Here is a 27,876-nt window from a genome sequence, read left to right on the forward strand (position 1 = left end):
GAAAGCAAAGAAACAAAAAACAAAAAAATGCGAAGCGAACAAAAAAAATCTCATATTATTTTGGCCTTCAAAAATTTTTGGCGGGCAATGAACCAACAACAACAGAGAGAGCACACACACACACACACACACACGCACACACCCGAGCCCAGACGGGCAGAAAGAGAGGGAGATAGTCGGAGGCAGCAGTTTACATACAAATGAAAGAGATAAAAGGGCGCGGGGGTGGGTGGTATTGAGTGATATTGGCGGTTGGGGGAGGGGGCCACATTCCCCAGTGTCGAGTGTGCACTGGAAAAAATGCAGTCTTGAATCCGGATACACGTACATTGGATATCTGGCATTTTATAAAGGTAATTGTTAAGAAATTTTATTCAAAATATCTAAAAAATATACTTACTTATATGAAGAACTGTAGGTTTTTGATATTTTAAATTTTTGGTTTTCACATATTGACACAATACAATTTCTCTTAAACATTAAAAACTAGAACAATCATACATAGCGCTCCACTAAAATATCATTTTATAAAGGTAATTGTTAAGTAAAATAACTCAAAAGATCTAAAAAAACTTTTTAAAATGAGTTTAGGTTTTGGATATTTAGATTTTTTTAGTTTTAAAATGTTTTCACAATACTATTTCTCTTAAACATCAAATAAAAAATTTTTTTTTTCTTTTAAGAAAACACAAATTTTTTATGTTTTTAACATCCACTTCATGTGAACTAAACATTTTATTAAATAAAAAAAAAATTTTTACCTTCTTTTTAATAAAGAGTTTACAAAATTGTAACATTAATATATTGTTATCCCTTTTCTTGTGTTTCTTACAGTGTAGCTGAAAGTGGCTCCATCCATTTAAGCAGCTAGCATCGTTCCAAAGTGACTCCAACTGCTCCCACCTCGACCCCCTCTATGAACCCTCTAAGCCTCTGCTTTGCACACCCCACACCCCCCTCAAAACGCATTGCGTGCAGACTTCCAAGTAGACAACAACATTATAAAGGGAGAGGAAGAGAGACAGAAAGAAGCCTCCTTCTTCTTGGCCCCACCTACCGCCCAATACCCCCTTTTTTGGCCCATGCAGCTTTCACACACACTCACACATTTTGGGTATACCGTGTCGCAAAATCGCGCACATAGGAATACTAAAAATGTTAGCAACGCGAATTCTTCAGGAAACATTTGGAAAAGTCTTAAATTTAAACGGAAATAAGAGGGAGATATTTTATTTTTATTTGTAGGATGGAACTATTCAAAGTAAGTTTTAGTATAGCTATAAGTTAACAACAAATATTCTTAAAATAGGTGTTCAAAAGTAATTAACTTTTTATGACCCTTACCTTTTTCAATCGTCCTTGCTCCACTGTGCCTTTTGGGTGGGGCAGACAGACACAGACATGGCCAAAAGGCTGCGAAGTGGTTGTGTTGGTGGTGCACCAAGGAACTTATGCCATCTCCATAAAAGTACAATGTGTGGTAATGAATTAGGGGGGCAGACCGGGCGGCCAGGATCTTCGGACAGCAGACAGGGGCGCGGAAGCGAGGGGGGTGGAGAGGGTTTTAGGGGGAGCAACAGAGACAGACGATGGCGGCATCGTTTCACACGGTCATGCTTTACATGGTAAGTAAATTTTGAGTGATGCGCTGGAATGAAAAGGGACTCAATAAGTACACTGAAAAAAGCCTCACCTAATTAAAATATTTTATTTTTATTTAAGACATAGGGTAATGCGTTCACCCATCCATAAATAAAGATGTGTTTTTTTTTTAATTTTGTTACAACCTTAACTTACAATTATTAGAAATGCCTTTACTAATAATTAATTTTGGAATTAATTTTTTATTGTAGAATCTTTTTTTAATGTTTTATAAAAGGTTATTAATCTTATTTATAAAACATTAGAAAAGGGTTTGTACTTGAGATATTTGTATGTGTTTTTTGAATAGGCCTGAAGACTTAGGCAATTTGTTTGCAGTGTATCGGTTCTTGAGGCCTGCAAAAACAACATCATCATCGTCATCAACGGGGCAGTGTCTACGAGTCCATCGCTCATCGTCGGCTCCACTTCACAAACCGTAAAAATGTTTAACTTGTGTCTAATTTGTGAATACAAAGTGAAGGAACTCTACTCTTCCTGCCGTGCATTTAAAAACCCCGACGATTCCAGAAATTCAAGGAGGCCCCCAGGGGGGCGTGGCAGCTGCAGCAACCTGTTGCCTCCACTTGGCGACGTACCACCGACTTATATACCGATATACCCATACCGATACCGATGGATTCCAGCCAGATATAAAAGCCTGGCTTTTAATGGAGCCATTGAAGCTGCTGCTTTTTGGCACTTAATTTCGGGTTCAGTTGCCGATGCTAAATATTCTTCCCTTTTTTTGGTTCTAGATCGAGAACAAGTTTGAGCTGTAGTTAGAAAAGATAACTCTTAAAAACAGTCGAAGTCTTATACAAATATTATGAAATTATAGTAAAAATATTTTATGAACTTAAATTTTCCGTTTTTATATTAATAATTATAATAACATCTTTAAATTTTCCGTTTTTATATTAATAATTATAATCACATCTTTAAAATGTACTTACTTTTCAGCTACTCTTTTAATGTAATGTATATTTAATTTCCAATTTTCATTTCCTCTTTTTTTACCAACAAGGTAATAGTATTATACCTAAAATTAGTAATTCTTGTGTTTTGACAAGTTTGAATGCCTAAGAGCCAAAGAAATAGAACGGCAGCCAACTGGGTAAAAGAGTTAAGCCCGCAAAAAAGAATAAAGGAATCATCATATGAAAGTCGGGGCACGCTCTGCTGGGCAAATGAACTTAAAATTCCGCTTACGTTTTGCCTGCTTAATAGGATTCCCTTTATTTCTCATTTTTTTCGGACTTTCTGCGCCTTCCTTTAAAAAACTGAAGAACGTAGAGGAGGTGGAGTGATCACTTCCAGCTCAAACTGTGAACCCAACTCAACGTTTTTTCGTTTGTTGGGGACTTACCTACGAAATTATTTGGAATTTTCTAGCGATAGCTTTTGTCCTCCAAATTGTTTAAGATTTTTCAAATTACTTGGGAAATATTCAATTCAGCTTTGGCCGACATTTTTAAGGGTACGCAGATAATGCAAAAAAAGTATAATTCATTTTAGAACCAATTTAATGCATTTTTTAAGGTTTTTGTAAAGATAATACTGTTTATTTCATTCATGAATTCGTTTTGTTAAAATTATAATTTCTGTGGTTTGATAAGAAACTGAAGCCCGCATTTATTCATTCAACTACCATTAATTACCTTACTTATAATTATAAGATAGAGCCTGAGTTTCAGCATTTCAAGTGACCTTTATGCCCATCGATGTGTGGCCTATTTTATTTCTTAAATTATTAACCGACCTGAACTGATAATAACATTTTTTAGGCCTAAGCAATGTATGTAATGAGGTGTTTATGTTGTTAATTAAGTAATCAAGCAATTATTATTTAAAACCTATTGCTTCATATTATATATTAGGTTTTCTTAAAGTATACCTTAATTAAAAACAAGCATTTTGGTAACAGATTTGATGGAGAATGTGATTTTATAACACTGTATCGCCTAATTTCAGTCCATAAATTTGATGTTGAGCAATATTTAAATGGCAATCACGTACATTTCTGCTCGAGTATAATTTTCCCATGTGCCCAAATCGAATAAAGTGAAATAATTGCCGATCTTTGTTATGTATTTCTCTTACCCAGCCTCTATTATATTTCTTTTTTTTATGTATTTATGTATTTCTTTTTTGCCATCTTGTGAGTCGCCAAAAGTCTTTATCACAGAGTTCGGCGATTGTCAAAGGCGGCGAAAAATAGCTGAAAATCAAATCAAATGGGCAATTAATCAATCAAAGACTAGAAACTACAACTGCGAACTTTGGAACAATTGTCACTTGATTCGGTGCCCGGCAAAAATTCCGAAAAAAAGAGAGAGATATGGCCAAAAGCAATTCGCTGCGGCCCAAACGAACTTAGGCCCAACAATTAGTTGGCAATTGTGAGTTGCCTGCTCACCCCCGAAAAATGTCAGAGAAATAGGCATTATTTTCCTGATTGCCAAGCGTGTCTAAAGCGATATGCGATTCTTGTTTTAGCCACTTGCTTGTATTTTTTTTATCGCCCTGCTCTCGATCTGAATCTCAATACCGAACAGATTTCAGATCGATTTCCAAGCGATTTGATCTGACTTGTTGCCAGGCCAACTTAACGGGTCGATTATTAGGCAAATTAAGGAATTTCAATGCATATGCTTAGCATATTCATCGCAACAGGTTGGTTTTTTGATTTTTGCTCTTCTGTCGGCATAAATCCATTGAACTCGATTTCTAGCGGTGTTGAACATTCAATCCAAATCCAAATATTATGTATTCGTGACTTTACAGAGCGCGATTCCATATGAAGTCATTACAGGTGTTCCCAAAAAGTTTAATCACTTTTCAAATATAATAATATATATATATATTATCTATGCATTTTTATTAAGTACTTCTATAACTATAAATTACGTTGAACAAACCGCTAATGATATTAAATCTTAACATTATCTGTAATATAATATTTCAATAGTTAAATACATTTACAATGTTTGCTAATAAATGTTTATTATTATAATTTAAATAAAGGTACATTTTCCACAAAGAAAAACATGATAATAGTATTTATATTCAAATCGAAAAATCTCTATAAGTAATTATGTTTTTTTTTTACCATTTATAGGACCGAATACTTAAGAGTTCCAATTGCAAATCGTGTCACGCTACCATCTCCTTTTTCATAGCGTTTTGTGCCGAGAAAATACAACAACGTTAATTCAATTCGATCGCTCGGATTAGATTGAGATTTCATTAATTAGTCGATGTGTTTGAATGCCTGTCGCTGCGATTTCGCCCGATATGCTCACCCAGTTGTTGTTGCCAAGGGGTCTTCGGATCTTCAGTCTTTAATCTACAGTCTTCAATCTTCTGGGGAAGACTCGATCCACCTGAGTCTGCGCGTCTGACTGTTGTCAAATCAATGCCATTTCAAACATTTCGTATGCAAATGAATCGTTTGAGGCGTCGCATAAATTATGAGCATAAAATGCCAACTACGAGTCGGGCGGAAAGAGATTTCAAATATTATTAACTGACCGCATAGCAGCAGCACGTGCGGTTGGAAAACGAGTTTTTTTTGGAGTGCTGGGGGCTGTCCGGGGAAAATTGGCATTTTGCGTAGGCCAAAAGAAGTTACTTTCAAGATATATGTGCGAAATGTTGCCACAATTCCCATAAAATCCGGCCAGAACACACAAAAAAAATAACCGAGTCGTGATAAAAAGCAGGAAAGAATTTGGTTCTTGGCTGAAAACAATACTCTCTATACTCTTTTATTGGAATTCATTAATGTACCGAATATTATTGGTTAACAATTGTCACAACTAATTTTAGCAAGGCAATGTGAAATTTTTAGAAAATGTTTTTAAATTTACAACATTAATGTATGGTTTTATAAATAACTAAGTAAGTCCATTAATTATTCTGGCTGATTAGGTGAATTCCACATAAGTAACTGAGTTTATGACACATATGGTATCATAACCACCGAACCCTTTTCGCAGAGTATCGAAAAAGGGTCGGCGGTCCTCGAAAATATCGGGCTTAAAAGCCTCCAGCCGCGGCATCATCGTCTTCAAGTTCAAAAGGAAACGCCAGAAAGATATGCGAGGAGTTTTGCGTTTTGTCTTCTTTCTTTTATTTTTTGGGGCCTTTGCTTTTTAGGGCAACAAGATTTCATTTCATTTTAACTGGAATCAAATTACGAAACCGACGACAATCATGAAGACGATGATGAGGGCTAGCGGCGAGTCGCCAAATAAAAAATTGTGAATGGAGCGTATCAAAATGGAGATTGTGGGAAAGGAGTAACTGACTTAAAAGGTTTTTTTGAAATAGGGGGAACATTTTTAAGAACTAAACGGAAATATATTTTATCTAGTATTTTAAAAATAAAAAACTTTTAAGCTTGGTAATATACAAATTTATTAAGATTAAAATATTAATATATGGTTTTGTACTAACCCAAGTTCTACTAGGGATTATAATAAAAAACTTGGTTCTCGTAATTCTTAGAACATGGTAATTAGTTAAGACCTAGTTTAGAAAATACAACTCAAAATAAATAAATTCTATATTTTAAAATATAACCTATGAATTGAATACGTAACATAAAGATACTTACATTGGATTTTCCGAATTCACTTATGTATATCTAATGCTGATAAAGAAACCTAGATACATATTTTTTAAAAACCATATAGCTAAGTTCAGTGATTATATATCAAACATATTGTTTCTTTTTTATATTACACAATTCCGAAATCCCGCAACATCGCAAAACCCAGCCCTTTTTTGTGTTAATTTTTCACAAAGTGAAAGTCTCTATTGGGTTGCCAAAAAAGGGGGGAGGGGAAAAAAAGAGTATTTCATGGTAACCCCATAATGAGATTTACCTAGGCCGCATTATTTCGCAGATCATGTGAGAAACACAAAAAGGTTGCGAGCATCTTAGTTATTTTTTTGTTTAATTCTTTTTTGGGGCAGGAAGCGAACTAAGATCGAGTTTTGGGATCTGGCGACCGTCACACATTTTTTGGCATTGACAACGGTGGCGTTCCCCACCCGGGAAAAAAGGGTTAAGAATGGCCGGCCAGGGGGGGCCGTCGAGGGGTTAAGGGAAGTCGAACGCCACGGGCATAAAGTTCACACTCGTAAGTAAATAAATTTAAATGGCGGCACTTCTGTTAATCTTCTTCTTCAGCTTGTATTTATTTTGATCTTTTTTTTTTTTTTGCTTTTTGTCTCTTGAGTTTTATTTATTTCTTCTTTTTCTTGTCTCTTGTGTATTTTTTTGTGTGATTTTTTCCTTTTGGATTTCTGTGAGCTTCGCGAAACGTTTTTCATAAGAAATTCAACAGGCAAGCTAAAGATTTCGTTTCTTCGGCGAGCTGGACATTAAGATTTTTATGGTTATTAATTTGCTAAGTAATACGAAGACGTTAAGAAAAGATCGTTGGGGCTGTGCAAAAATAAGAAAAATGAAGAAAACCAGGTTGAGACCACAAAGGGTCCCGAAAAAACAAAACACAATAAAAATAAAACCTGGGAGTTCTGTGAATGGAGAGCACTTTGCATTGAAGACAGGCATTTTTTTCGCCCGAAAATATCGCGCAGGAATTGTGCCTCATAAATAATCAGGAATAACAGAGAGGGTTAGCAATCCTGTCTAAGGTCAAAATACTCCAAAAACTTTTTAAAAAAATGATTTTATTAATATTTATTTTTATTATATGAGTATACCCATACTCTATAGAGTATAAAGAGTCCTGTAATCTTGATTTAAACTTAAAACAAAGTTTTTAAAATGCCTGTACAAATAAATGGGTATTTAAGTACTGCATTTGATATATGATAGGTCAACCTTTTGAAAGATATTAACTATGAAGCCGTTGTAAACTTGAGTATTTCATGGCTTTATAGTAGTATAGTAGTATAGTATTTAAATAGTTCTTCTTGGAGTATTTCCCTTGATCTTTCGATTTGCCAGATAACCCTTAAACATCTATGGCCTATTCCAAGTCATTAAGTTTGGATCTGATGGTGGGGCAAAGTGGGTTAATCCACACACGGCCACAAATCAAGTTTAAGTGGTTTTCAGCACGAAGTCTATCTAATTAAATTCTGAACGCAAATAACTTTCAATTTCCTTCGGGCCAAAAATAATAAAAAATAAAAAAAAAACCAATTTGGAAATGTGTACAAACATGAGCAAACACACAACATCTGTCCATATAATGGACTCGCTTGTCGCCGATAATAAATACATAAATAATTAAGTCAAAATAAAAAAAAAGAGAGAAACATAGCCCGAGGCCCAAAGTCGAGCCCAAAAATCGAGCCCTTCATTGTCAACCCGCTGTCGTTTGATTAGACCCCCTCCTTACTTTTATATAGGTATATATATATATATATATGCGTAAACCTGACAAATCAAGTTGGCTCACATTCCAGCAGAAAACAGAAAACCGAAACATCGCATAAAACAAAATTAAATTCAAAAGCAATAAAAAGTCTTTTATACGCACAGTGCTTGTGCGACTTCCCCTTTCGATTTTGGCCATGTTCATGTGGCCACATGACGATACGATCCAATCCAATCCGATCCGTTCCGATCCGAACCGATCCCGAGACCCCCAGCGATCCACCAAAAAAAAAAAGAGCAACCCAAGCGATCCAACTATCCAACACCCCGGGCTCCCAGATCCCCAAAAACCCCCTCGGTCGATCCTCGTGTGTGTGGGTCGAGTATGTAAATGGGTGTTTTAAATATTTATAAAATTTAATTGCGTTTGTTATGCGTATTTGCCGACTGCCTCCGAATGCTAGGCTACCTCAAACACGCACATTCTTTCCATATTCACACTTTGTCTCTGGCCACAGGCGACAAAATCGACGAAAGCCAACTCATTATGAACTCTGCAGCATACATCATTTATTAAAATAGTATTAATCATTTATCAACTGTTTCATCAAATAGCTTTTAAAAAAGAATTGCATTTTTATTCAATTTTTGGGTGTCATACACACATATCTGAAAACTATGGATAGATTATGTAGCTACTTAACTTACAAAGTTCCTTTATAAAGACGATTAGTTAGAATTTAAAAAATGTGCAGTTAAAATATACTGATAAAATATTATATATTTAAGCAGACAAAATATTAGGATAAATATCTGAAATGAGATTACTCATATATTTTATATATATATTTGTATTAATATTATTTTAAATAAATTATGACGTTTATATCCCTGCTATATTTGTAGTAATTAATTTAAGTATCTTTTAAGTGAGTAAGTAAAGAACTCAGCCTATGACACCTTTGTCACCTCCACCAATGTGTTAGAGTTCAGGTTGTGAGACCCCAGAGCGAAACAGAACTTAGATAGACCCCTCGATCCCCTGGATTCCCGTTTCGATTCATAGGAACCATTCATGGAGCAAGCCAATCTACTCAACAGAAATTTATGTAACTGCGCAGAAAGATTGTATTTCTTTTGCCTTTTTGGTTTCGGTTTATTTTTTTATTTTTTGCTCTTTTTGGGTTCCGAACAGCTGAGCATACGAGTGTTTAGAATCCAGTAACCAGTAACCATTACGCAGTTCCTATTCCTTTTGTTAATTGTAAGTGGCACTTTTAATAGGCCTTTTTTTTTGCTGTCGTTCCGTTCTTTTAATTTAATTATAATTTTGATACCCGCTTTTGTGGCCATTGTAATTTTGGCCAGATGTTCAAGGGGTTCTCGTTGATAGTAGATAATGTTATTCTAATGTTATGTAAAATATGTATTGCCTAAAATGCATTTCTTTTCCATAGCTATATGATATTCCTTCAATTGATTTTAAAGTTCATTGGCAGTCTTAAATAGTTTTTTTGCGCCTATTTGATGACTAAAATATTTTATTTCTTCGCGTTGTAATTTATGCAACCCCTAGGCCGTTGGCAGAGTTATAGGCGATTTTTTGGAGGAGACCTCGACTACCCTAATGATGAATAATCGTGTTGGGGCTTTGACAAATCGAACTTTTTAGATGAACGCGTGTCGCGAAGAGGGGGAGATAAATAGGTGTTGCCGGGCAATTTGAAATTCAAATCATCGTTGGCTTTCCCAAATATATAAATAAATATATATATTGCAGACGATTGTTCGCCTAGGGCCGCCGGCTGTTCGTACCCGCAGTTGGAATTGGATGGATAGATGGATGGATGACGCCACCAGGTTGGTCTTCTGGCTCGGGATTTGGGTCTGGATTTTGGTATTGTATTTTGGTTTTGGGTTTTGGCTTGGTTTTGGGTTTTGGTTTGGGGGCGTGAACGCCATACACTCCGGTTAACGTATCGATATTCACACGCCGCTTAATTGACTGCCACAACTTCGCCGAAGAAATCGTTTTCCAATCATTAGTTGCGCGTTTTTCAGACCATTCGGGCAACTCCTCCTCAGCGATCTACTTACACCCAAAGAAATGCAACGCAAAAGTTCCAATAAATGGCATATTTCTACATAAAAATAGATATAGGATAAGAAAAAAGGTATTGCATATGCAAAATGTATCTGAACTTATACTATATATTGTGACAATATTCTTTTTTTTTAAGTAAATCCTTTATTATATGAATTTTGGTAGTTTTTAAAAATTTCTTTAATTTCCTTATTAAAATTGGCCACCTTTAATAAATAAAAATTAATAATATTGTTTTATAACGAAGACTTTAGATATGATTAAATAAGATTTCTGGCACCATAAAAATTAACTATAATAATTTAGATACATTTATTAATTAATTAATTTATGATCCTTCATTCAAAGTCTCGGATCATTATAAAACACTTATATTTGTTTACATAGACTGGACCTCCATTCGGTTTTCTTTGAGTGCACAAATGAAGCAAGTACATCTACTGGGAAATATCGAGACGATGGCAAAAGTGCCAGGTCGCTAATTGTAGTTGGGGAAATTAGAGCGGTTCGTCTCTAGGATTTGTGTTAATTTCAGCTCACCCAGCTCGATTTGATTTTATTTTACCTTATTTTATTGCAGGTCCCAAGTGCTACCTGAAGGTTTTTTTTTCGTGGATTTTCGGGTTTGTTTCGGCTCTTGTTGGTCATTAGGCCTAGTTCACAGGTTCGCCGGCTGTATCTGTATCTGCCAGCTTATCTTTGCCTATAAATGTATCGGTTTTGGTAAAGCCATATAGGCATAGGTATCGGTTCGTTCGCACAATGTTTGCTCAAGCAATTCATTAATCATTGATAATTACATTAAATGTAGGCCTACCTGCGCATGCGTCGCCTAATGAACATCAGCCTCAACTCGAGACTTGGACTTCGACATCGACTTCGGATTCGGATTCGGATTCGGTTAGTTCCTGAACGTTTAGTTTCTAATTTTTCAACTTGTTGCCAGGCCGGCGGTCCGAACTAAACCGGGCTTTTGTTGTTTTTTTAATTGCCCGTGAATTATAGAAACACGGGACACTCGGACAGGCCCGGTTTTTTTTAAGTTGGAGCGTGTTTTCTGCTACGTGCAGGGGCATTATCAAGTCCGAATCTATTTCAGGCCCTTTTCTGCGAAAAGCGTTTCAGTTAAAAACTCCAAAAAACACTCGAAAGATTCAGCGAAACGATCGTGAAGACATTCGCACTTGAATGAAATTCACACAAGCTTGAATGTTGAATGGTATTTGGAAAAACTTGACATTTTTATTTAGCAAGCATTTTAATTAAAGAAATTTTAGTTTAAATGATTTGCATTAAATATTTCAGGGGTGCAGAGATCACTACGGTTTTGAAAACACTTGATAATGTCATTTTAGGTGTCTATTTGGTGGGTATTTATACCCGTTACTCTTAGAGTAAAAGGGTATACTAGATTCGTCGGAAAGTATGTAACAGGCAGAAGGAAGCGTTTCCGACACCATAAAGTATATATATTCTTGATCAGGATCACTAGCCATGTCCGTCTGTCTGTCCGGATGAACGCTGAGATCTCGAAAACTATAGCTAGGCTATAGAGATTTGGCGTTTGGCAAGTTTGTTTCATTTGGTCAAATATATACATTTTTTAGTGGTTTTTCAGTCGTAGCTTAGTGAAATCAAGGCGTACAGCTAAAAGACCGACTGTTTTGAGCAGCTTGCTACAAATGCTATCGATCCCCATCACTTGAACGAACATTTATTTTTTGACCCATTTTCGCATTTTTTGTAAGGGGGTAACTCGCTTATTTTTGGGATTCAGATTTTGGTCAAAAATACTCATTTTTAGTGGTTTTTCAGTCGTAGCTTAATGAAATCAAGGCGTACAGCTAAAAGACCGACTGTTTTGAGCAGCTTGCTACAAATGCTATCGATCCCCATCACTTGAACGAACATTTATTTTTTGACCCATTTTCGCATTTTTTGTAAGGGGGTAACTCGGTTATTTTTGGGATTCAGATTTTGGTCAAAAATACTCATTTTTAGTGGTTTTTCAGTCGTAGCTTAATGAAATCAAGGCGTACAGCTAAAAGACCGACTGTTTTGAGCAGCTTGCTACAAATGCTATCGATCCCCATCACTTTAACGAACATTTATTTTTTGACCCATTTTCGCATTTTTTGTAAGGGGGTACATCGGTTATTTTTGGGATTCAGATTTTGGTCAAAAATACTCATTTTTAGTGGTTTTTTAGTCGTAGCTTAGTCAAATCAAGGCGTACAGCTAAAAGACCGACTGTTTTGAGCAGCTTGCTTCAAATGCTATCGATCCCCATTACTTTAACGAACATTTATTTTTTGACCCATTTTCGCGTTTTTTGTAAGGATGTACATCGGTTACTTTTGGGATTCCGATTTTGGTCAAAAATAAACATTTTGTAGTGGTTTTTTAGCCGTAGCTTAGCCAAATCAAGGCGTACAGCTAAAAGACTGACTGTTTTGAGCAGCTTGCTACAAATGCTATCGATCCCCATCACTTTAACGAACATTTATTTTTTGACCCATTTTCGCATTTTTTGTAAGGGGGTACATCGGTTATTTTTGGGATTCAGATTTTGGTCAAAAATATACATTTTTTAGTGGTTTTTTAGTCGTAGCTTAGCCAAATCAAGGCGTACAGCTAAAAGACTGACTGTTTTGAGCAGCTTGCTACAAATGCTATCGATCCCCATCACTTTAACGAACATTTATTTTTTGACCCATTTTCGCATTTTTTGTAGGGGGTACATCGGTTATTTTTGGGATTCAGATTTTGGTCAAAAATATACATTTTTTAGTGGTTTTTTAGTCGTAGCTTAGCCAAATCAAGGCGTACAGCTAAAAGACCGACTGTTTTGAGCAGCTTGCTTCAAATGCTATCGATCCCCATCACTTTAACGAACATTTATTTTTTGACCCATTTTCGCATTTTTTGTAATGGGGCACATCGGTTATTTTTGGGATTCAGATTTTGGTCAAAAATATACATTTTTTAGTGGTTTTTTAGTCGTAGCTTAGCCAAATCAAGGCGTACAGCTAAAAGACTGACTGTTTTGAGCAGCTTGCTACAAATGCTATCGATCCCCATCACTTTAACGAACATTTATTTTTTGACCCATTTTCGCATTTTTTGTAAGGGGGTACATCGGTTATTTTTGGGATTCAGATTTTGGTCAAAAATATACATTTTTTAGTGGTTTTTTAGTCGTAGCTTAGCCAAATCAAGGCGTACAGCTAAAAGACCGACTGTTTTGAGCAGCTTGCTTCAAATGCTATCGATCCCCATCACTTTAACGAACATTTATTTTTTGACCCATTTTCGCATTTTTTGTAAGGGGGCACATCGGTTATTTTTGGGGTTCAGATTTTGGTCAAAAATATACATTTTTTAGTGGTTTTTTAGTCGTAGCTTAGCCAAATCAAGGCGTACAGCTAAAAGACCGACTGTTTTGAGCAGCTTGCTACAAATGCTATCGATCCCCATCACTTTAACGAACATTAATTTTTTGACCCATTTTCGCATTTTTTGTAAGGGGGTTCATCGGTTATTTTTGGGATTCAGATTTTGGTCAAAAATATACATTTTTTAGTGGTTTTTTAGTCGTAGCTTAGCCAAATCAAGGCGTACAGCTAAAAGACCGACTGTTTTGAGCAGCTTGCTTCAAATGCTATCGATCCCCATCACTTTAACGAACATTTATTTTTTGACCCATTTTCGCATTTTTTGTAATGGGGCACATCGGTTATTTTTGGGATTCAGATTTTGGTCAAAAATATACATTTTTTAGTGGTTTTTTAGTCGTAGCTTAGCCAAATCAAGGCGTACAGCTAAAAGACTGACTGTTTTGAGCAGCTTGCTACAAATGCTATCGATCCCCATCACTTTAACGAACATTTATTTTTTGACCCATTTTCGCATTTTTTGTAAGGGGGTACATCGATTATTTTTGGGATTCAGATTTTGGTCATAAATACTCATTTCTTAGTGGTTTTTCAGTCGTAGCTTAGTCAAATCAAGGCGTACAGCTAAAAGACCGACTGTTTTGAGCAGCTTGCTTCAAATGCTATCGATCCCCATCACTTTAACGAACATTTATTTTTCGACCCATTCTCGCATTTTTTGTAAGGGGGTACATCGGTTATTTTTGGGATTCAGATTTTGGTCAAAAATACTTATTTTTAGTGGTTTTTCAGTCGTAGCTTAGCCAAATCAAGGCGTACAGCTAAAAGACTGACTGTTTTGAGCAGCTTGCTACAAATGCTATCGATCCCCATCACTTTAAGGAACATTTATTTTTTGATCCATTTTCGCATTTTTTGTAAGGGGGTACATCGGTTATTTTTGGGATTCAGATTTTGGTCAAAAATATACATTTTTTAGTGGTTTTTTAGTCGTAGCTTAGTCAAATCAAGGCGTACAGCAAAAAGACCGACTGTTTTGAGCAGTTTGCTACTAATGCTATCGATCCCCATCATTTTCAGGAACATTTATTTTTTGACCCATTTTCGCATTTTTTGTAAGCTGCCCAAAACAGGTGGTGTTCTTGCTGTACGCCTTAATTTGGATAAATTACGATTAATACCATTTTCCGTCCATAAAATTAGTGTTCTGAATGGCATAATGCAATTTATTTAGAAAGAGAATCTTCATCACTCACTGCATACCTTTAAACACCTTAAGTTACGTTTAAAAGTGATTTGAAAACCTTAGTGATTTCTATGTCATCTTCTTATATATTTTTGTAGATCCCAGCTTAGATTATTCAGGAACTCACAATATATTTAACTAATCTTATTGTCTTTTATATGATTTGAAGCAAATTTGACCACAATAAATAGCCTGCATGTTGCAGAATGGCGCCACAGCCAATCCCATTTTTAGTCGCCATCCCAGATATTCCGTAGATACATCCACTTGAACTCCGGCCAGACAATAAAGCACTTGAGGAATTAACATGGATTTTGGGCCTGGTCGGCGAATTGGGGCCAAATGCACTGGCAATGGGAAAATCCATATGCCGGGGGCTCTTCCACTTGGCATTTTCTTGGTCTTTTTTTTCCTTTATTTTTCTTTTGCTGTTTTTTTTTTCTGCGACTGCCAGGGCATGAATCATACGCTGCGGCTAATGCATTTTCACGAGGCTGGCCAAAAGGAAAAACCTGCACACCGGGCCGAGGCCAAAAACGCAGACGATGTTGGCCAAATGCGTCGACAACGATGTCTTTAAGCAGCTTTTTAGTGTCTTGAGAGGGGATGGTATTGGGAGGGGCGGTCTTGAGAAGGGGGCGTTACGGGGGCCAAGGAAAAATCAGTGACAGCGTAGTTGCCCACCAGATGGCGTCATCGTTAGCGTCAACGCCACCGGCCGGCTTAGTCAGACTTTGGACATTGAATCGATATTCGCATAGGGTACTTTCCCGCGTACCGATGGGTAGATCGGTATTTAGGGTCTTACCGAAAAACAACCAATGGTATCAGAGGTCTCCTGGTGCTTAATTTGCTTAGAAATGATTTAAAAGGTATGATAGTGAGGAGGGTTTTGTAATAACTGCTTTCAATTTTTAAATCTATATAGATTCTTAAAACCACTGAAGTCACCATAGCTTTGAAATCGTTTCTAATGGGGTTTAAAAGTATGCAATAAAAATATCATTGTCTTTTGAAGAAGAATCCATTACACTTTCCGGCTTGAAGTATTTTGTTGCATACTTTTAGACACCTTTGAATGATTTTAAAACTTCCGATTGCTTTTAAATTATATACCCCTATGGGTTTCTGCTATCTTCCTCTTCTAATAATTTTCCCATTTAAAAGGAATTACTGGGTATCACCCCATCGACCCTATGTAATACCCACTTGTTCAATGACTCGCTGCGAGTTCACCAACTGTGTGGGCAGCCTGCAGTTCAACCGAATTGCAAAGTCATCGGCAAAGCAACTTGTACATGTATATATATATATTTTATACACACATTTGTATCTACTAATTGGCCGCTTCTAATCAACGCTCTCCCGCTCACTAAATCTGTTTTTAGACCACGAAAAGGCCCAAAAAGCTACAAAAAATTAAATCTGGTACATTGCGAATATTATGACACCAATGTCCAAAAGCGAGACCATCGGGCGGACAATTGGCGCCGTCGCCACTGCGGTCAGCCACCGAAATTCAGAAATTCCGAAATTATCCATAAGTGGTGCCATTCGCCAGTCGCTTTTTGGAAATTAACGCTGCAGCCACATTATGAATTATGCATCTGTTAATTTGTCTGGGGCTTTTGGCCATATAATTGAAACGTCCGCCGAAGAAGTGTCAAAGTGCCTACGGTAGCCCCAAAAACCAAAAACTCTGATTGATTCGTGGCGTTTTCAAGGCAGAGGGGCTTCTATGTAGTTTTTATTTAACCTAAAGCTAATTTAAGTAGTTAATGTTTTTACAGAATATTTATTAGGTTAAAAAAAATGTTGAAGACTATTTTCATGATTTAACTGTTTAAAAATGGTTGGTTCCTAATAAATACCTTTTAAATTTTAAAACTAAGAATAAAGTATTGGTTGCGAATAGAGTTTTATGTAAATTACTGTGCCCTAGAAAAAATGGCTAATGACTAAGGATTTATAAGTACCAAATTAACGAATCTGGTAAATGTTTAAGTGGAGTATTAAATCAAAGTGACAGAAAAGAAATCCCCCAAAGACTTAGGCCCCATATTCTTCACAGGAAGTGGGGTCTTAAATCAAAGCGCCTAACAAGATCTATTTAGGAATCAATTTTGCCAACTCGTCCACAGCTACAACACCCATAAATACCTATCTGGGCAGTCCATCTTCGTGTTTGGATCATCTTTGTCATTTTGGGTCACTTAGTGGGCCATGTAGGCCTTTCTGGGAATATCTCTTGTCGTGTTGCGATCGATATCTCTCTCTTTTTTGGGCAGTTGTTTGATGGTTTTGTTCCTCGATGGTCTGACAATTTAATTCCCGATGCCTTCATTCATGACCAGACTAGAGTTCCCCTCCCCGTTTACTGTTTAGTTTCCATTTAAATTTTGTTTTAATTTTTTGTTTCCACTTTTTTTTGTGTTGTCGAACATTTTCGAGTTTTTCTAAATTTTGTTGCTGCCGGCAATTAACACAAAAACATTAATTAAGTTACGAACTAATGTCTTTTGGACATCAGTATACCCGGCCCTGACAGACAGCCAGACGACATGACTATAAGTTCATATAGTATATGTACAGCAGAGGTCAAGGAAGCAGCAGTTTTTTGCCTGAGGAACTTTAATTTAACTTTTAAACCCATTTGAAATGTGTTTCTTAAGGGTTAAAGCTAAGAATAATATAGATATTTAAACCATTTATTTTATACATTTACAGGATGAAAATAGCAGGGCTTATATATTTTAAAAAACTACTGTATACATTTTTGTAATTCTTAATTTTTTATTTTTGACCACTACTATTTTGTCCACTGCTGTTTCCATTTAAGTTGGTGTGAATGAGTGGAGATGAGGCAAGAGACATATGTACGAACGATTTGTTTTAGGCCTGGCTGCCTGTTCCTTCTGGCTGGTAAAACAAATTTAAACATTTCAATGTTGAAATTCGTTATAAATGAATGGACATTGTAACGGGCAGACGCCACTGGCCACCGAAAGGGGGTAGGGGGGCCCAAATGGACAAAGGGGGGACACACGCGCAACAATTGTCTCTCAAGAAGGCCAAGAAAAAACCAAAAAAAAAAGCCTGGCCAACAAGTGTCTGGGATGTGGAATGGGGATGCTGCCACCGGCTTCTGCTGTCCATTTGTTAGTTTTCCAGTTCCAGTTTTTCTGGCCAATATCCAGTCGAGGGATACCAAATAAAGGTATACCTAGCTATAGCGCTATGTTAAACCTCGAGATCAAAGATGATCCAAAGTTCTGTGTCTTCACAATGATATTTCAATTTAAGTAACGTTCTAAAAATTCTATAAAGAAAATATATTTGATTTAGTATTATGGATGGTCAGAAAACGTCACCATAAATACTTATTACTATATTATTGTCACTTGGCCAGGATTTCCAGGGACTGGGCCTACAAGGTATTGCCATAGTTGATCATACTCCTTTGGTAATGGACGTGTGCCGACTTATAGTAAATGGCACATCCATAATGACCACCATCCATGTCCATGTCCAGTGGGCCAAAACCAACTGCCAAAAGCAGCTCGTAGGCATTTCGCTAATTGAGCCGCGACAAGTCCCCGTAAATATAAAAAAGATATATATATATTTAACTAAGCCCCACGTCCATCTGGCCGTACATCCATCCATCCATCGCTTGTGAAAATTTGTGTTAACATTTCCGGCCCGAGTGTTAGCTTTTGGCCATCTGTAGAATCGGACAACTTTTACTTTTCAGTTTTGGTTTTGCGTATTTCTTTTTGTATCTACAATTAAATTTCTTAGACTGCGTTTAATTTTTTGGCAAAGCCCTTCATGGGCCTCTGTTGCCAAGCGCTTCGAGTTAGCCACCATTAAAGGGCCGCTTAGCCAGCAAACCAACAAAAACAAGGGAGAACGCTATAGTCGAGTACCTCGACTATCAGATACCCGTTACTCAGCTATATGGAGATATGCAAGCAGCAAAGCGAGATTAAAATGCGCCACCTACCGGCGGTATACAGATTTAAGCGTTATGGGCGTTAGAGTGGGCGTGGCAAATTTTTTTTTGGATCAATCGATAGGTATTGACGAGACCAATACATTTTAGTTAAAATTTTTTATCTAGCATGAAAATTGTGGGCGTCACAGGGTTTTGCGGTTTGTGGGCGTTAAAGTGGGCGTGGCAAACTTTTTTTTGGGTCAATCGATAGGTATTGATGAGAACATTACATTTCAGTTAAAATTTTCTATCTAGCATCAAAACTGTAGGAGCCACAGTTTTGGGCGGCTTGTGGGCGTTAGAGTGGGCGTGGCAGTCTACTGAAACAAACTTGCGCTGCGTAGGAAGCTCAGGAATCTGCACGCCAAATCTCAATAGCCTAGCTCCCATAGTTTCCGAGATCTCAGCGTTCATCCGGACAGACAGACGGACAGACGGACAGACGGACAGACGGACAGACGGACATGGCTAGATCGACTCGGCTAGTGATCCTGATCAAGAATATATATACTTTATGGGGTCGGAAACGCTTCCTTCTGCCTGTTACATACTTTCCGACGAATCTAGTATACCCTTTTACTCTACGAGTAACGGGTATAAAAATTAATAGAAAAAGCCTAAGTGAAGGCCGGCACAGTTTAGGCCCCAAACATTTGCGCGTGTGGTCAAAAAAAAAAAAAAGAAACACAGAAACAAAATTTATTACGGAACCGCAGATTTCCAAATGGAGCCAAAACCAAAAGGAAAAAAATGAACGGAAAAAGTTTTTGTTTGACAAGCAAACACGAAAGGAAGCTTGAATCGAACGATAGCGAAGATTAGATGCCCTCAGTGAATCTATTTTGTCATCTACAGATGATAGACTGACTTTTCAGAATGGATCTGTCTATTTTAGGTATCTAATATTTAAATTTATAACTATTATTATTATTATTTTTCTTATAAAATATTTTCAAATTTCAGGCTTATTAGTTTTCCCCTCAATTCGATTTCTTCTTTTTATAAAATTTAAGAAGAAAAGTTATTAATTACCCGGTCTAATACTACATCATAATATCAAATATATTTAGAATTAGATATAAATTTAATTTTTCCTAAGTGGTTTTTCCATAATTCCATGATACTTTTTTCGCCTCCCACCACGTTTCCCGCTGGGTTAATGCCCTGTATAGACGACACACTCCGTACTTCGTTCGATTCCCAGTCTCTCACGATGACCATTCACAAAGATGTCATATCTCGCCCCCTGTCATATCACGTGACACAAATCAAATTCACACCGCAGTCACAGAAAAAAAAACAAAATAAAATGAAAAGTCGAGCTGGAATCATTTCGATGGGTTTTCTATCGCTCGGGGAAAGGGAGATGAGATGGTTCCGGGGTTGGCCTATGGCAATTGTGCAAATAGACGGACAAGTTTGTCGACTTGATTAACGAGATAATGACCAATGAAGTGCCGACTATTGACCAATCTACTCCCCCCTTTTTGGGATTCCTCAGCTATATAGTCAAATATCATCACCGTTTATGAGCCGAGAGTCCAAACCGCTGTCAATCATTTGCCATCCGATAAGCGACCCTCACTTAAATAGAAATTGGAAAAAAAACCGAAAACCCAGGCGTAAAAAAATATATTAATCGGCGTAGGTTCTACCGAGATTTGAACTCGGATCGCTGGATTCAAAGTCCAGAGTGCTAACCATTACACCATAGAACCAGATATATGCGGTGCTGCAAAATCCCAGCCAGGCGAAAATCGGCGCATCTGGGAGAGGGAGAGAGATGGAGCGCAGCTCAGGCCTGCGGTTCTATAAATAGCCCGCTCCTTCTCGCTCTCTCGCATTAGGCCTTCGATGGGGGTTAATGCACGCAGCGAAAAAACGGGGTCAAAGTAATGGGAGTATGTAAAATTTAAGATTTCAGAAAACCAATACAAAGTACAAGTTTTTAACTCATTTGAAAAGATTTATAGTAAGGATAAATATCAGAAAGAGCTGCAGAAAAAGCACATACTGGGTATAAAAAGAAATATAATAGCCCATGAAACCTACAAGTTTTAAAAATATTTATTATAAACTAATTTATAGTACAGTACTTAAAGAATCAGCCAGAATATAGTATTACTTAAACACTTATTCCATATAAAGTTTAATGAATTATATGTATTTAATAAATTATTAAAAAGAAGATAGATAGATAAGATTGGTATTTAACAAATGATGGGTTTTTTTAAAGATACAAAATATTTTGAAGCAAAAATATTAAAATATTTATTTGGAAATGTAAAATGAATCGTTTGAATATGGGATAAAAATATGGGAAAACTAAGACAAGAAATTCTTTTATGTGTAGAGAAAGAGAGAGCATCGGAGAGAGTGAGAGAGGATTGCATGCAGGAGCCAAGGACGTCATCCCAGTGGGTGTCCAAGGTCCCAAGTGGGTGAATGTGTGGGTGCCTATGGATATGAATGTCCTGCTGTGTGGGTGAATTTCGCCATTGAAAATCGGTATAAATGCACCTGCAAGTGACTCACTCATTTTGTCATTATAATTGCTAGATAAGCGGCTTAATTCCATTAAAAAGTTACTTTCATTGAAATGTCACCTGGTCTGCATAGGGCATTCATTAAATAAGCCTTTGCAGATACGTAATATAATTAGATAAAAAGGGAGGCTAGGAAATTGCTTATCTAATGAGAACTTGCATTTTAAAAGCTTTAGTCTACAAGAATAAAGAAAGAAATATTAAGCCATAACTAGCCATCACTGAATTCAAGAATAAATATTCTTTGCTCATTTTTTGCACTATTTATTTATTTGTATTTTCCTTCTTCAAATATTTACATTCTTTATTCTTTGGCTCTTGACAGGATAAGGGTCTTAGTGATCGAAATGTCGAGATAACCCTGGTTTTTTCAATTTGAGTGAGAATCTGCAGGACCAAAAAGTACAACAAACTTAAGATGCCACTTAGGGGAGGTCCTCGGAACCAGGATATTTGCGAACATCACGCGAACAGAAAACCCCTGGGATAAATACTTACATACTATGGTGTCCAAGTTAATAGCAGTAATCGTAGCTTGAATTTCAGGCTTTTAAAATAAAAAGAAAACACAACCAAATCTATATCAATAATAAATGACAGCAAAAACCTTTCCTTTTTGATATATAAAACAAAGGTTCTTATAAACTAATTTTTAAAATGATTTTTAAAAGAGAGTTTTAAAAATATTACATACACTGTTTGAAATAGCTTTGGAAATATTTATTTTCGCTTTTCAATACATTACCCTACATCTATTATTTTCATCGCAGATGTGTGCAGAACTAGGGGTGGTTCGTGGCACCCTTCTTAAAGAGAGGGTTCTTACAAACCAGCAACAGGCTGCGACATGTCTGCCCCCTGACAAGGGTCAATTATGCGCATCAATTAAACTGTATTCAAACTGAAATTAACAATTATGTCTGGCTCCTGCATTTGCGTTGTAACCCAAATAAAAGTGGTAATCAAATGTGGGGAGGGCTAAAAACTTTTGTTGCCGAAAGGAACAACCTCTAAAAATACAGACAATTACAATTACATTTATGGCGTCGCAATAAGACGCGTTTTTCGTTGTCTACACATTATCATAGTCACCACGCCGAAAATCAGGGCGTTGAATTATCAAAAGGTCGAGATTCTAGGGCCGCCGACGATCTGGTTTTACAAATAAAAAAAAAACTAAAAAAAAAACAGCAGGGTTTCTGTTCACGAAATTCAGACACGTAACTGTGAAACATAAAAATTGACAAATCGAAAACGAGTTGTCCGCACGCACCTCAACATATTTACACCTGATCATAGCCCCCTTTTTTCGACGCTTAATGGGTTTTGCGATCACTTCTTGGGCCCCACGGTCACCCATTGAATTCCTGATTCAGCACGTTCTTTTCAAACCATCTAGGGTAATAAAAATTCTCTTCGATTCTGCGACCCATACTAAAGACGGTCATTAGCATTTGGAATGGGATTGCGTCATTTAATGCAATGGAAAATGTCTGGGTGTATTTTTAGGTTTTACAGGGGGAAAATATCAGATGTCTACCAATCAGAAATATCAATATACCCTTGCTTAATATATGCGAATGCGAATTTACGAACATTTGTTAATAAAACTTACAAAATCGAGCAATTCGTTACTTAATCTGGAAATGCTCATATTGGGTCATAACTCTATTTAATGTTTACCTGGCTAGACAAGCAAAGTGTTGTATCACCGAAATGCTACGAAAAATTCCGGTGCTATCTTCCCCGATTTCATTCAACGATCCGGGCTGTAAATAAGAAAATATTTATATTTAATTTTCGGGGCAACTCACTGATAAACGACGTCAACTATTTAAAATTGAAGTTCATATATATATATTTTATGGCCATAAGCATTGGGTGCCACCCTCAGAGTTTGTCTGGGTAATATTTACACTTCTGATCGCCGGGGGCGATAAGTCCTTCTACGGCCCCTCAAAAATAAGTGGTCAGTTGAAGTTTGTATTGCAACTACAGTGGCCATTCGATGGGGTGACACTTAATCTTATCTTTTATTTGTATACAAATAAAATGTATACCTTAAAAGCACTTTCCGAATCATTCTATAATAATATAATAATAATTCTATAATATATAATAATCAGTAGAGATTATCAACTAAATTTGTTTTGCCTTTGTATAATAATAGTTTAAATAATAATAATAATAATTTAAAATAAAAATTTAAGCAATATTTCCAAACTTTTTTTGTATTTAGTAGAAATTATTACCTGAACAAAATTGGTTTTAACATATAATAAAATATAATTTAATGTATAAAATATAAGCCATATTGTTACATTTCTAAAATCTTTAAAATTCGTCTTTTGGAACCCTCACTCTATCGATCAAATACTATGTGACAAACGCGAAAATTACAAGAAACGCTTCTCATTCTTCGTTTGGAATGCGATAGGCACTCGACACTCGACTAATCTCCCGATAGACTTCATTTAGAAATAGAAGTTTATAAATTTCCAGCCAAAGACAAATTAATGGCTACCGGGGAAAATATTTGCCGCGTCACTCTGTCAAGTGGTATCCGATCTCAAAGCCTTTGGTGGGACTGTACCTTTTGATATTACTTACTTCTGGGCTTCCAAATTTCGGTTACCTACTCGATGCTACAAGGACAAGCTTCTCCTGTAAGAAGGATGAAAAGAAAAGGGGGTTCAACCACCTTTTTCGCCGAATCTGAATCTTTTTGTTTCCCGGGCCATTCATTATGCTTTGATTATTGTTTGCCTCCTGAATGAAAGTTTGTCCTTTTGAGTAGCACTTCAACTACTGGGCTCTACAGGTAAAAAGCCAGCCTTTGTCTTGGCTTTTTTAGGATTTTTTTGGTTTTTCGGGTTTTGAATTTCAGCCACGAACTTTGATTGGGATCGCCGAGAAGAGCGGTTCACAGGCCCGGCATTAAGACGCATATTATTCTATATATTATTTCGCATATTCTGTATTATTCTATACTATACCCGCGACCCACAAAACTGACAACTGAAAATGCTTTTCAAATGTTTTCCCCCTCCCTTTTTCCCTGGCGCGCTTTTCCGCTTTTCACATTCGTTTCTCTCTAAGTGCCGGCGAGTGGAAAATGTGTCAGACGACATTTGTGTAATGCCTAGCGACAGAGAATCGCTCGCAAGCACCGTCACTTGCCATATATAGTGCCGTCCAGAGCTAAAAAAAATCATTGCGAAATATTCGGCGAAATATAGGAGAATTTTCGGGTTGATTTGGGATACTTAAAACCTGATACTATTTAAGACATCTGTAAATAAATGGGATGTCTTTTCAGGTCTTCATTTTGGAATATATCATTATTATAGATAGATGTAATAGAATATAGTTCTTGAAAAAACTAAAAAGAAGACAAAAATCTTAGAAGTACAGACATTTTATGGACTAGCATATTTTATGGCTCCTCCAGATGACAGCCAAAAATTAAGATTTTATCTGTAAATAAGCAAATGTCCATCCAACCAAAATTTAAATACATAAATGCAGCACATATGCTAATAAAAACGTTTGAGAGGCTCGTCTGCCGAAGAGAAACCTAAACCTAAACCCAGCAAATCCAACCAAAGTCGGGTCAGCATTCTTAATGTGACAATCGTGGCGAGATAACTAATTTAATTAATGCATAACCATAACGATTATTATTATAATTATATACACACTCAGACGCCGATGAATATGCAAGAAGATGTGGCCAAAAAAAAGAGACTAGACAAAACTGGATATATATCTATGGAACTATAAAACCATAAAACTCGTTTGCTAAGTGTGGCCAACTAATGACGAACCGACTTTCAAGTTTAAGCCAACTTGGCGACAGGTGCAGGGCCCATCCCAAATCCTCTATAATCATGAAGTCATGCCCATCGCCGATTGTCAAAAAAGAAATACGTACACCCAGAGAAATACTGCAGACTTTTTCGGAATTTATGGATGTAGTATAACTTCTGTTATGGGACTAAAATGCAAAGCGTCGAAAACGATGTCTAAAGTAGTGTTTCATATTTTTTTAATGGTATTTGGAATCATATAGCATTATTATCATTTATAGGCACATAATATTTATTATATCTAGTACAACTATAATCTAGTATATATCTTATATATAATACTAGATACTAATATATATATTAATATATACTAAGTTTTTAGACTTCTTTTTTAAAGACTAAGAACTTGTTTTAAACGTTTTCCTTTAATATGTTTAAATATTTTTGATCTAGCAAGGAATAAGAAGTATAAGAACGTAAATGAAGTTGTATGAATTTAAACTTTAAATTTAAATTTAATTATTTATATTCATAAAATGATTTTATATGAATATATACAAAAAATGTTTTTATATCTTAAACGAAACATTTTAAAAACCAAATCGTGAAAAGTATTGATTTTCTCTTTGCTTACCTTTTTTATAGATCCAGTTTTTTTTAGTGGACTTTTGAGAAAACTTTTTTGAGCGGCCAATTCAAATAGGCATTCAGATATGAATTAAGTTTAATCAATGCAAATGATTTGCACTAATTTAGCAACAAGTTTTTCGGTGTCAGTTTGCTTAACTTCCTAGTTTGCCGAGCACAGTGTTCCCTCGTTAACGGGCCCCTCATAATGAGCTACGGAAATGTTTGCCAAGCGAAGGCGAAGTGGAGATCGCAATTAACAAGTTCTTATTGCCCGGACCTAACTCATCTGCTAATTGGCAGTGCATTTCGCTCAGCGCCTTTGTTTTTTCGATTTGGGAATCGACAGCGCTTTTCAAGGACCAAAAAGGTATCGAGTATCTGGTTTCTGGGGTCCAAAGATCCAGAGATCTCGAGAAAAATGTGATTCACCGTCGCTGTGTAACAAGCCGCTTGGAATTTCTTAGAACCATTTCGCGTTGTTGTTTATTCAGCACAGCCAACAAATCGAGCGAATCTGTTTCAGAAAAATTCTCTGATTCATCTTTCTATGCCGTAGAATATTAGCATATAAAGTAATAGCAAAACGCATCCTGTTTGTAAATAGCTGAATTTTTAATCTTTTGTTTCTATGGAGATTTTTATTGAAACGGTCAAACCCAAATTTGTTGAGCAAACATTTGATTGAAAATTAATTCAGACTTAAACTATAATTTTGTAGAGGTATGGCACTTTGAAATAAGTCTAAAATGAATAGAGGTATGGACTTAGAAAGGCAGTTTTATGGTTAACCTTTTAGAAAACATATATAATTTACAAATTTTAACCCAAAAGCAAAAATATAAACCTAAATGCAAAATATGTGTGCTTTATGAGGCTTTAAACTAAATATCTGGCCAACATTTTTAACATTTGCAAATCTATCTTTTAGCAAATCTTTTTCATTCGTCAAAAAGTTAAGATCATTAAAATGGCCAGAAATAAAATCAAAATTAAATTTATAATGTAGCTTATTAATGAGCAGCACAGTTTAGTGAATGATTCATGGCCATTATCGAGATCGAGACTTTACAACCGATTTTTCTGGGCCGGGCAGAAATACCGCATCGAATCGGTCAAGTTAGTTGACCCACAATTGGACTCATTCGCCGCATTGCCATTCCATTCACAATCACCTAAAGTAATCCCCCGAAAACCGTTGCACACAGATCCATATCGGCACTATATAGATATAGTGGCCCATTCACTTGCAATTGCCAGTTTGCCGGCATCGTGATCTGACAATCAATTTAGCTGCATTTCGTAGTTCTGCGAATCGAGTGATTCACTCGTATTCTCGTATACATATAGTATTATATCGTACACATCATTCATACGAATGCAGCTCTAGTTTTTGGTCTCTCCCACGCCGCCGGGAATGTCTGAATGTGTGTGTTTGAGTCACTGCGGCTGTAACGGGTTTTCAACACTGCGAGAAAATATTCAACGAAATTCGTAGTGCCAAAAAGCTTAAGTTCTTATTAAGGAATTTTTCAAAGGTGTTCATAAAACAAAGTAAGATTCATGCAAGTTAATTAATATTGAATATTTTTGCTATGAAAAATTATATTTTATAGAAGATCCCATACTCTTTAATAGTCTTTATGGTTTCATTAAACATAGATCATATGTTTTTAGAAAAAATTCATTCTTATTTTGTACTTAACGTTGAATTCATTAATATATTGCTAAAATCCTTATGACATAGCATTTTGTTTAATAATTATTATTTCTTATATAATTAACGCAAAAATGCATTTTTATTTTATATTTTACGTTGACATAATTAAATAAAAATTGCAAGTTTCCATACATTTGATTTTAAAATTTTAGAAATTTTATAACAACTATCTGATGATTTTTGCTCAGTGCAAGTTCGATCATTTCGCAATTATTGATTTTGCCCATGCAAATAGATGGCGAGCTGTGATTTCTGAGCCGCGTTTTTGTGTGTGCGCACAATATTTGAACGGACGACGCCTTTCGTGGTAATTTAAAACATTTTGTGTACACAGTTTGTTAAGATTCGTAAACAAATCACGTTCAACAACAATGCGCAGGCGCAGCAGCGTCAGCTTTGCAGCTTTTTTGAATTTCGCGCCGTTGCCAAA

General features: G+C 36.2%; 2 non-coding genes across 2 annotated transcripts in view; both read right to left on the reverse strand.

The window, feature by feature from the left end:
- Nucleotides 1–755: 755 nt before the first annotated feature.
- The window catches only part of LOC118878171 (uncharacterized), a 52,042-nt gene continuing 24,921 nt past the window's right edge, over nt 756–27,876 (reverse strand). Inside the window, exons 4-6 of the transcript XR_011604812.1 lie at nt 22,974–23,059; nt 1,345–1,648; nt 756–1,196 (exon numbers count right to left, since the gene is read on the reverse strand). This is a non-coding gene — a transcript (uncharacterized protein). The remainder of the gene's footprint in view (nt 1,197–1,344; nt 1,649–22,973; nt 23,060–27,876) is intronic.
- On the reverse strand, nt 20,391–20,462 carry TRNAQ-UUG (transfer RNA glutamine (anticodon UUG)). Its single transcript has one exon. It is a non-coding gene; the product is annotated as a tRNA-Gln (tRNA).

This window comes from Drosophila suzukii, chromosome X, assembly GCF_043229965.1.
Source record: "Drosophila suzukii chromosome X, CBGP_Dsuzu_IsoJpt1.0, whole genome shotgun sequence".
Lineage (NCBI taxonomy): Eukaryota > Metazoa > Arthropoda > Insecta > Diptera > Drosophilidae > Drosophila > Drosophila suzukii.